General features: G+C 42.2%; 1 long non-coding RNA gene across 1 annotated transcript; it reads left to right on the plus strand.

The window, feature by feature from the left end:
• The first annotated feature begins 1,473 nt into the window (after positions 1-1,473).
• On the plus strand, positions 1,474-7,595 carry LOC104682119. The gene is made up of 3 exons (XR_004056728.1): positions 1,474-2,394; positions 5,756-6,911; positions 7,223-7,595. It is a non-coding gene; the product is annotated as an uncharacterized LOC104682119 (long non-coding RNA).
• The last annotated feature ends 4,571 nt before the right edge of the window (positions 7,596-12,166 follow it).

The following is a 12,166-nucleotide window of genomic DNA, read 5'->3' on the forward strand; positions in this document are numbered from 1 at the left end:
CTCTCAGGTGTCAGTAGGGAGGCGGGCCGGGGACTTTTCCCAGTTCAGAAGGAAGAGCCTCAGGGAGATGAGGATGTCTCACAGCCAGGGACCGGACAGTAAAGGGCCCCATGTGAGTGCATCACAGGGATCTGTTCCTGTTTAGATGCCAATGCTCAGTACCCAGTGCAAAACATGGCAAGACTTCAGCAAATACATCAGTCAGCTGGATGAAGGAGGGCAGGTGTGAGCCAGCAAAAAAAATGCTTGTGATTTTATTGTAGCATGAATTTAAAAGTGTTGATGTGACCGGGCGCAGTGGCTCATGCCCGTAATCCCAGCACTTTGGAAGGCCGAGGTGGATGGATCATGAGGTCAGGAGTAGGAGAGCAGCCTGACCAACATGGTGAAACCCCGTCTCTACTAAAAATACAAAGATTAGCCTGGCGTGGTGGTGGACACCTGTAATCCCAGCTACTCGGGAGGCTGAGGCAGAGAATTGCTTGAACCCAGGAGGCAGAGATTGCAGTGAGCCAAGATCGTGCCAGTGCACTCCAGCATGGGTGACAGAGCGAGATCCGTCTCAAAAAAAAAAAAAAAAAAAAAAAAAAGTGTTGATGTACCTAATTTGCAAGGAGGTAGATAGGTAGCAGAAGCATGGATGGAGGGATGGATGAATGGATATTCTTTTTCTGTGTTTTTCTATTTCTGTTCTGTCTCTCTATTTTGTCTCTGTCTCTTGCTCTGTCTGTATCTGCCACTGTTCCTTCATAATCATGTCTTAGCTATCATCAGTGACATCTTTTACCTGGTCTTATAAGATCTTGCCTGTCTGTTGTATTAGTAGCCACAGGACAAAAAAGGAAAGGAGTCTGTGAAAAACAAGATAAGGAAAAAAATGATTCTGACGTGGGGCACTGGGAGGATGTGTGGATCTGAGGCTCCCGGGAGACAGTGGCTGCACCTCACTGCAGAGTCCCTCCTGCTAAACACAGAGGGGAAAAGCGCCCTGACACCATGCCCGTGCTGATCAGAAAAGACGGCTCCGTCTCCAGATCCTTCTCCCTATTTCCTTCAGTCTTGGCTTTCTAGGTCCAAGTTACTGCTGTGAAAAGGATTTGAGAATTCCCAGAGGAGCCTTTCAGCCTCTTTCCATGGCTCATTCTGCCCTTTTAAAAGCACAGCCAGGGCCGGGCGCGGTGGCTCAAGCCTGTAATCCCAGCACTTTGGGAGGCCCAGACGGGCGGATCACGAGGTCAGGAGTTCGAGACCATCCTGGCTATCCCGGTGAAACCCCGTCTCTACTAAAAAATGCAGAAAAACTAGCCGGGCGAGGTGGCGGGCGCCTGTAGTCCCAGCTACTCGGGAGGCTGAGGCAGGAGAATGGCGTAAACCCGGGAGGTGGAGCTTGCAGTGAGCCAAGATCCTGTCACTGCACTCCAGCCTGGGTGACAGAGCGAGACTCCGTCTCAAAAAAAAAAAAAAAAAAAAGAAAAGCACAGCCAGAGACATGAGAAATGAAAGTGTACACACTTATTTGGAGTTTTTGACAACCATTGAAATTTCTGTAAGTGCCAAAGTTACATTTTTGGCAACCCCATCAAAGCCAGGTGTGCCCAGGGCGGTCAACTCAGGCCCTGGACTCTCATTCTGGTTGGATTTTATGACAGCCGTGTTTGCCGTAAGAATTCTAGAGCCAGACCTTGTTACTTCACAATTGCCTCACGTTGCAGAACAAGCAAATGTAGCCTGAGTCCTGTGGATTCCAGGGCTGCTCAGAAGGAACCTCCATCCCCGCGTGGATGACCTCAGGATCAGCACTGTCTGCCCCAGGCAGCCCGCAGCCTGGTGCCCCAGAGCCCTCAGTCAGAATCCGAGAGCAGCGTGGCGGCGCCCCCGTGTCACCACAGGGCTGAGGACAGAGGACCCCGCTCCCCTGTCTCCCCAGCCAGGACCTCCCAGGCTCTCCCTCTGTTCCCAGCACCTGGACAGGGCTCTGCACACAAGGGAGTCTCCCGGTCTCACGTCAGGCTCTGAGTTCATCCAGTCTCCCAAAATCCATGTTGATATGAACGTTTTCTCCCACAACTGATTGACTGGACTTTTGTCTCAGGGCAGAGAGAGGCCTCCAGCCCAAAACAGCAGGATCAGGTCTGGCGCTGACTCAACCCCAGCCCCTTCCTAATGCACGACCCAGTCCCCCAGCCTCTAGGACCTCCTGTCCCCTCCCGTGTTCCTGCCACTACTCCTGCAGATGGAGGCTGCTCATGCCAGGAATCAGTCTGTGAGCTCCAACCTTGGGGCCTGAGGAGAGCAGCCCCTGGGACCTCAGTCCAGGAAGGAGGGAGGCTCCAGAGAGCAGAAGGGAGATGAAATGGATCATAAGAGAAGAAGGAATCACCCAACACTGAAACTGTGAGTCAATTGAATCTTTTTCAGAAGAAGAAGAAAGAAGAAGAAGAAGAGGAAGAGGAAGAGGAAGAGGAAGAAGAAGAAGAAGAAGAAGAAGAAGAAGAAGAAGAAGAAGAAGAAGAAGAAGAAGAAGAAGAAGAAGAAGAAGAAGAAGAAGAAGAAGAAGAAGAAGAAGAGGAAGAAGAAGAAGAGGAGGAGGAGGAGGAGGAGGAAAGGGAAGGGAGGAAGAGGAGGAGAAGGAGGAGGAAGAGGAGGAGGAGGAAGAGGAGGAGGGAGGAAGGAAAAAGGAAGAAGAAGGAGGAGGAGGAAAAAGGAGGAAGGTGAAAGGAGTCAGGGAGGAGAGAAAAGTGGGAAGTGTTTCTTTAGAAGGGGTGTGTGTGTGTATGTGTAGGTGTGTGTAAAGCAAGAGGGAGTTCCTAGGGTCCTGAAGAAAAGAGAGTGAAGGACAGGGTCTAAGGGGCCCAGCCCTGGTAGATTGAGGGCCCCACTTTCTGTGCTAGGGCCTTACTGTCCTAGCAGAGTCCAGCCCCGGGAAGCCTGGGGTCACAGCACTCGGCTTGCTGGACGGCTGCCTCTTCATTGTCTTTGACAGGAGGAGCCACCTTGTTAGACCCAGTGGCCACAGGGTCACAGGCAAAGAGCAGGTCCCTCTGCTGGCAGCCAAGGAGATGTTCTTAGAGGACATGTGCACAACTTAGCTGGGAGTCTGAAGATGGTGGTGGGTTACAAAGAGCTCAGCGATGAGCCTGACCCAAGCTTCTGACCCCTTGCCCTGGATCCTGAGGGTTTGACCCTTCCCTATTCCCAACAGGTCTCAAGAATTCTTCTCTCTTAGTCTCTTGCCCTCTTGGGACAGCCCCACACCTCCCTCACTTCGATACCCTGGGACCCAGGCGTCTGCCTCCTTCATTCTCTTCCAGCTACCCAAGCACCCCCAGGCCCTGCTGTCTGCCAACCCTGACCCCTGAACTCCAGGGCTTTCCAAAGCCACCCCCAAATTGCTGGATAATATAGTGATTCTATTTTTAGATTTTTTAAAACTCTCCATAGTGTCTTCTACAGTGGCTGTACTAATTTAAATTCCTATCAACAGTGTATAAGGGTTCCCTTTTCTTCACATCACCAGCATCTGTTATTTTATTTTATTTTATTATTTTTGTTTTTTCACTTGTGGCTATTCTATCTAGGGTAAGATGACATCTCACTGTGGTTTTGATTTGCATTTTCCTGATGGTTAGTGATGTTGAACATTTTTTTATGTACCTGTTGGCCATTTGTATTCTTCTTCTGAGAAATACCTATTCATGCCCTTTGCCCACTTTTTAATAAGATTGTTTGGTTTTTTTAATTCTTGAGTTGTTTGAGTTTCTTATAATATTCTGGATATTAGCCTCTTGTCAGATAAATTGTTTGAAAATATTTTCTCCTGTTCAACAGATTGTTTCTTCCCTCTGTTGATTGTTTTCTTTGCTGTGAAGAAGCTTTTAGCTTATTATAGTCCTATTTGTCTGGTTTTGTTTGTGTTTTCTATATTTTTGAAGTCTTAGCCATAAAACCTTTGCCGGGACCACTGACCTAGAGTGTTTCCTCTATTTTCTTCCAGTTGTTTTATAGTTTCAGTCTTTCATTTAAGTCTTTAAGTCAACTTGAGTTGATTTTTAATAGGGTGAGAGACAGGAATCTAGTTTCATTCTTCTGCATATGGGATATCCATTTTCCTGCCCTTTTACTGAAGAGGGTGTCCTTTTCCCAAATGTGTGTTCTTGGCACCTTTGTTAAAAGTCATTTGGCTATAAATATATGGATTTTTTTCTGCATTCTCTATTATGTTCCGTTGATTGGCATGTCTGTTTTCATATTAATACCATTCTGTTTTGGACACTATAGCCTTGTAATGTATTTTAAAGTCAACTAGTATGATGGCTCTAGCTTTGTTCTTTTTGCTCAAGATTGCTTTGGCTATTTGGGCTTTTTAAAAATGTTTTGGGTCCTTAGGAATATTAGAATTTTTTTTTCTAATTCTGTGGAAAAATAACATTGGTTTTTTTTTGGAATTCCCTTGAATCTTTAGATTGCTTTGGGAATTATGGTCATTTTACTAATATTAATTCTTCTGATTCATGAGCATGGAATATCTTTCCATTTGTTTGTGTCCTCTTCTTTTTTTCATCAGTGTTGTGTAGATTTCTTTTTAAGAGATCTTTGACTTCCTTGCATAAAAATTGCTAGGCATTTTTTTCTAGTTATTGTAAATGGAATTGCTTTTTTTATTTCTTTCTCAGCTGTTTCATTAATAATATATAGACATTATACTGATTTTTGTATATTGATTTTGCATCTCACAACTTTACTGAATTTATCAGATCTAATAGTTCTTTGATGGAGTCTTCAGAGTTTTCTAGATATAGGATCATATCATTAGCAGGGAGGGGAGAGAGGCTGAAGGTTAAGCCGATGGCCAATGATTTAATGAATCATGCCTAAGAAATATGGCTTCCATCAAAACCCAAAAGGGCAGAGTTTGGAGAGCTTCTGGATAGGTGAACATAGGGAGGCTAACAGGAAGGTGAACAAGAACTTGACCATGTGCCAGAGAGGGTGACGCATCCCAACCCCACAGGACAGAAGCTCTTGCACTGGAGACCCTTCTGACCTAACCCTATGTGTCTGTTCATGGGGGTCTTTATTTATATCTTTTAGACTATCTTTTTAAATAAACTGGTAAATGTATGTAAGTGTTTTCCTGAGTTCTGTGAGCCATTCTAGCAAATTAATCAAACCTGAGAAATGGGTTATGGGAACCCCGATTTATAGCGAGTTAGTTAGAAACACAGACAAAATAACCTGAGGCTAGAGATTGGCATCAGGAGTGGGAGGGGGACAGTCGTGGGGACTGAGCTCTCAACCCATGGGATGTGATGCTATCTCCAGGGAGATAGTGCCAGAATTCAGTTAGAGGACACCCACCCATCACAGAGCCAATTGCTTGGTTGATGGAGAAGTTCCCTACATTTGGTCAGAGAAGTCTTCTGCATTGATAGTTGTTGTGGTGTGAGAGCAGTGGAAAACAATTTGAGATTTTCCATACTCAGAATGGATCTAAACATTGAGTTGCTTTTAAATTTGACTTAGTCATGGCCTAGCTAAACAGGATTAGATGTGAGAAATTTTTTGGTATAATGTATAGGAAGGAACGAAAGGCTGATGAGGACAGAAGTGTTGGAATAGATGTTCTGTGCGTGAGTGCCCCCTTCATCCTCTGTCTCCCAAGAAACCAAAAAATACTCTCTCTGCAACTTTAATAAATACTGGTTTGGAAGAGAGTGACTGCGTTTTTCAGAGTTCTAAATGGCTATGATTGCAGGACCTTTATGATACTCAGGAATGTCCTGATGTCAGCAGAGATGAAGGGAAACCAGAAAGTCAGGAGTCAGAGGAAAGGGTAGTTTATCTTAATTCAATCATACATGTTTCCTGGGGGAAAAAAAAAAGGAAAAATTCCTCTGGGAAAAGCATCAAAATCATCAGGAAGTCTTCCACACAGAAATGACTTCATTAATTTGATTCCTGTTATTCTTTCTTTTAATTCATATATTACTATCCACAGAGAGTTCTATTCTGTGGGGTTTTATTTAATTTTTGTTTGGTTGGTTTTTTGAAAGACAATGAGACCTTGTCTCAAACAAACAAACCAGCCTTACAGGCTGCAGTGCAATGGCGCCATAATTGCTTACTGCAGCCTTGACCTCCCTGTCTGAAGCAATCCTCCAGCCTCGGCCTCCTGAGAAGCTGAAACTACAGGAACATGCCACCATGCCCAACTAATTTTTTTAAAATTTTTTTGTAGAGATGAGGTATCACTATGTTGCTGAGGCTGTTCTCAAACTCTCAGGTTCAAACAATTCACCCACCTTGGATCTCCAAAATGCTGGGATTACCGGCTGAGCCACGCACCCAGCCTCTATCCTGTGTTTTGATTCATCGTCATCTCCTAAGCCCTTTCCCAGCACCGATAGTCTACTAAACATGCCGTGATTAAATTATATCTCTATGCCTTGATATAAACAAAAAATTATATAAGCAGTATAGATAAATAGGAAAAAGTAAAATTACTGCCAAAGTTATTATAAGGATATCCTAAAAATATTTGAATAGGAAAATCTTTCTTTTTTCTTTCTTTTTTTTTTTTGTCAGGGTCTCATTCTGTCACTCAGGCTGAATTATAGTGGCCCGATCATGGCTCACTGCAGCCTCAACCTCCCAAGGCTCAGGTGATCCTCTCGTCTCAGCCCCCTGAGTAGCTGGGACAACAGGCGTGTGAGACAACACCCAGCTCATTTTTGTATTTTTAGTAGAGGTGGGGTTTTGCCCTGTTATCCAGGCTGGTCTCAAACTTCTAGGTTCAAATGATCCACCCACCTCAGCCCCCCAAAGTGCTGGGAATACAGGCATGTGCCACTGTGCCAGCCTCTTTCTTCTTCTTTTTTTTTTTTTTTTTTTAACATCTGCTGGAATGGAAAGTATTTCTTTTTTTTTTTTTTTTTTTGAGATGGAGTCTTGCTCTGTCGCCCAGGCTGGAGTGCAGTGGCCGGATCTCAGCTCACTGCAAGCTCCGCCTCCTGGGTTCACGCCATTCTCCTGCCTCAGCCTCCTGAGTAGCTGGGACTACAGGCGCCCGCCACCATGCCCGGCTAGTTTTTTGTATTTTTTAGTAGAGACGGGGTTTCACCGTGTTAGCCAGGATGGTCTCGATCTCCTGACCTCATGATCCGCCTGTCTCAGCCTCCCAAAGTGCTGGGATTACAGGCTTGAGCCACCGCGCCCGGCCAAGTATTTCTTAAATGAGACACAAATGTATCAAATTGAAAATGTTTAAACTTCCGAGGACATATATATATATATATATATATACACAGTCATTCTTTGCTTAATGGTGAGATAGCTTCTGAGAAATGAGTCCTTAGGTGATTTTGTCATGTGTGGACATCACAGAGTGTCCTCACACGAACCTAGATGGTATAACCTACTTCACACCTAGGCTACATGATAAGCCCATTGCTCCTAGGCTGCAAATTATATAGCATGTTATTGTATGGAACACTGCAGCCAATTCTAACACAATGGTAAGTATTTGTGGATCTAAGCATGTGTAAACAGAGAAAAGGTACAGTAAAAATGTGGTTAAAAAAAGATTTTTAAAATGGCGTATCAGTCTAGGACACTTACTATGAATGGAGCTTGCAGGACTGGAAGTTGCCCTGGGTGGGTGAGTGAGTGGCGAGTGAATGTGAAGGCTAGGGCATGACTGTACACTGCTTAGACTTTATAAACACTGTACACTTAGGCTACACTAAGTTGATTTTAACAATCGTTTTCTTTCTTTAATAATAAATTGTCTTATTAATTAATAATTAACTAATAATTTTATTATTTATTAATAATTAATTAATAATAAATTAGTTACCATAGCTTTCTGTAACCTTTTTAACTTTATAAACTTTTTAAACTTCTCTACTCTTTTGTAATAGCACTTAGTTTAAAACATCAACACATTATACAGCTCTACAAAAATATTTTTCTTTATATTCCCATTTTAGAAGCTTATTCCTATTTAATTATTTTTATCTTTTAATATTTTTTGGTAAAAATAAAGACATACATTAGCCTAGGCTGACACAGGGTCAAGATCAACAATATCAACCATCTTCAGCTTTCACATCTTGTCCCACTGGAAGATTTTCAGGGATAGTAACATGCATGGAGCTGCCATCTCCCATGATAACAATGCCTTCTTCTGGAATACCTCCTAAAGGAACTGGCTGAGGCTGTTTTAAGTTAACTTTTTTTGATACATAGAAGGAGCACACTCTAAAATAACAATAAAAACTGTAGTAAGTACATAAAACACCGCATAGTCATTTATTATCATTAATGAAGTATTATGTACTGTACATAACTGTATCTGCTAGACTTTTACAGGATTGGCAGTGCAGTAGGTTTGTTTACAGCAGCATCATCACAAACACATGATTAATGCACCGTACTCTGAGGTTATGATGGCTTCAGTGTCACTAGATGATACGAATTTTTCAGCTCCATTAAACTCCCATGGGACAACAGTCATATATGCAATTCATCATTGACCCAAACATCATTATACAATGCATGACTGTGTAACACAGTGGGGTGTGTGTGTGTGTGTGTGTGTGTGTACTTTGTGTGTGTAAGGTTGTTAACACTGAAATTGAGGTTGCTACTAGGCATCAATATAAAAACATACTAACTTTTCCTGTGAGGTGTCAAATTACCCTATGCAGAATTTGAAATGCAAATGATCATTGGAGGCTTAGAGGTCTTCTGGTTCAAATTGTCACAGAATAGCTCATTTTTAACTCATCCTCCCACTGTAAACAAGCATAAAAGTCAGAAAAAACATACAATGCAGTTGTGCAGCCACAAAACAGCAGCCAGCACAGGACTATCACCCTTCGGAGAATGGAAGTTCCTAAAAGGGAGATTCACATCCTCATCAGCTTTCTTTCCAAAAGCATTTGCCAAAATACAAAGAAGGGAAATGGAACCCATGCAGAGAGAATCAATCTCACTGGCAAAGGAAACAGAGATGGGAGTGCAGACTTGGCACATTGACTGGAATTTAGGGGTAGGGTGCTGAGGGAGGGAGTTACAGAGAAGAAACCCCCAAAGTCTACACTCCTAAGCTGCATGTGCTCCAGATGACACTCTAAGAAGCCCACCAGAGAACAGCTGCTTGGAGATTGCATGCTAAGTAGAAATGTCACAGGCTCCATAGTGTGAGGAGATGTTGGAATTTTAGCCAAGCAAAACTTGTGTTGAGACATCAGGATGGAGAAGCCCTATAAGTGAGGACCCTGACCTCGGAGTAAGGACCACACTGAAATAGACCCACCCCAGCAAAGGCTAAAATCAAGAGTAAGCAGAATCAAAGTGGGTCTGATTTTTACTAAAGGTGATTCTTTGATAATTACCTAACTGACAAACTATTACCAGTCTTTGGAGGAAGAAAACAAAACCCAGAGCCTCTACAATCCATCATCTAGAATATGTGCCATGTTAGCAGCAGAGAGAATGCAACAACTAGAGAAGAAATAATCAACAGAAGCAGACTCAAAGATGGTCTGGATATTGAAGTCAGGAAGCAAGAACATTCTTCAAAATATTTATGATTAATATATTAAGGAAAATAGAGGAAAAGATGGGCAAACTATTTCCAAATCCCCAGAAAGATTAATTGTAAGAAGAGAGGAAACATAAATGAACACTATGAAAAGGGACATTATAAAACTGTAAATTTTATTAAAACAATATAAGAGAAAGTTAGATACAACTTCATGGAAAGACCTTTTAAAATTTGGGTATAATGATATGAGTTCTTGAAAAAGATGGTTGAATAAAGCCAAAAGAAAACTAAGTAGAGGCTGGGCGCGGTGGCTCAAGCCTGTAATCCCAGCACTTTGGGAGGCCGAGATGGGTGGATCGCAAGGTCAGGAGATCGAGACCATCCTGGCTAACACGGTGAAACCCCGTCTCTACTAAAAAATACAAAAATTAGCCGGGCGAGATGGCGGGCGCCTGTAGTCCTAGCTACTCGGGAGGCTGAGGCAGGAGAATGGCGGGAACCCGGGAGGCGGAGCTTGCAGTGAGCTGAGATCCGGCCACTGCACTCCAGCCTGGGCGACAGAGCCAGACTCCGTCTCAAAAAAAAAAGAAAAAAAGAAAACTAAGTAGAAAATATAAATAGTCCTATATCCATTAAGAAATTGAATTCTAAATAAATTCCTTCCCACCAGAAAAACCCCATGTCTTCCAGGTTTCTTCACCTGCCAATTCTTTCAAAAACTTTTAAAAAGGCATGTCAGTCTTATACAGTCTTCCCCTGGAACATAGAAACAATGGGTTTTAGGGCCCCTGTGGATACCAAAATCCATGTGGATACCAAAATCCCATATATAAAATAGCCTAGTATTTGCCTATTACCTATGCACATCCTCCTGTATACATTAAATCATCTCTAGATTACTTATAATTCGTAATGCAATGTAAATGATTTGTAAAGCGTTGTTATACTGTATTGCTTAGGAAATAATGACAAGAAAAATGTCTGTGCATCTTCTGTACAGACATAACCATTGTAGGTAGTCATAACTACATAATATACATCAGCAGCAACATAAGATTTTCAGTCCTTAGGTAGTTGAATTCACAGACGTGAAACTCACAGACATGAAAGGCAGACTGTGTGCTATGGTTTGGCTGTTTCCCCACCCAAATCTCATCTTAAATTGTAGTTATCATAATCCCCACGTGTTGTTGGAGGGACTTGGTGGGAGATAATTTAATCATGGGGGTGGTTCCCCTCATGCTGTTCTCGTGATAGTGAGAGTGTTCTCACAAGATCTCGTGGTTTTATAAGGGGCTTTTCTGCTTTTGTTTGGCTTCTCCTTGTTGCTGCCATGTGAAGAAGGATGTGTTTGCTTCCCCTTCTGCCATGATTATAAGTTTCCTGAGGCCTCCCCAGTCATGCTGAACTCTGAGTCAATTAAACCTCTTTCCTTTTAAATTACCCAGTCTTGAGTATGTCTTTATTAGCAGCATGAGAATGGATTAATACACTGTCTTATATTTTTTAGATAATAAAGAAAGAGTAAACACCTTCCAACTAATTTTATGAGGCAACATAACTCAGACAAGAACCTAAACATGACAATGATATTACAAGAAAAATAAACCCATCATCGAAATGATCTGGTGAACATAGCCACCAAAATTCCGATTAAAAGATTAGTAAATATAACCTAGTAGTATATGAAATGGATAACACATAATGATGAAATGGGACTTATAAGAAAAATATATGGTAGATTTAACTTCAAAATGTCAGAATAATCTACCCCAAGAATAGAAAAAAGTAGGACAACATACAGTTATGTCAATAGATGCAGGAAAACCATTTGATAAAGTTCAATAGGCATTCATAATAAAAACTAAATAAACTAGACATAAAAGAGAACTTCCCTAACAGAATAAAGTTATTTACAACAAAGAAATACCTATATCTAAAGTCATAATTAATGAAGAAATATTAAACACTCCTCTGAGTTGGGGACAAAAGGATGTCCACTATCATCACTTTTATTTAACATTGTACCATGTGTCCAATAACAAAAAAAAATTAGACTAGATAAGCAATATGACTGTCTTCTTCAAGGAAAACATTATTCTGTACGAAGAAAACTTAAGAAGCTCTATGAACAGACTATTAAAAATAAGTGAATTTGGCAAGGCTAGTATAAAGCAAAAAGTGACATTTCTTTTTTTTTTTTTTTTTTTTTTGAGACGGAGTTTCGCTCTGTCGCCCGGGCTGGAGTGCAGTGGCCGGTTCTCAGCTCACTGCAAGCTCCGCCTCCCAGGTTTATGCCATTCTCCTGCCTCAGCCTCCGAGTAGCTGGGACTACAGGCGCCCGCCACCTCGCCCGGCTAGTTTTTTGTATTTTTTAGTAGAGACGGGGTTTCACCGTGTTAGCCAGGATGGTCTCGATCTCCTGACCTCGTGATCCGCCCGTCTCGGCCTCCCAAAGTGCTGGGATTACAGGCTTGAGCCACTGCGCCTGGCAAAAAGTGACATTTCTATATGTGAGTAATAAACAGTGAGAAGAACTGACATTCTTTAAACAGCACTATGTACAATACCATGAAGAAACAGAAATTCTAGAAAAAAATATAAAAGTTACACAAA

Source organism: Rhinopithecus roxellana, chromosome 4, assembly GCF_007565055.1.
Source record: "Rhinopithecus roxellana isolate Shanxi Qingling chromosome 4, ASM756505v1, whole genome shotgun sequence".
Classification (NCBI taxonomy): Eukaryota; Metazoa; Chordata; class Mammalia; order Primates; family Cercopithecidae; genus Rhinopithecus; species Rhinopithecus roxellana.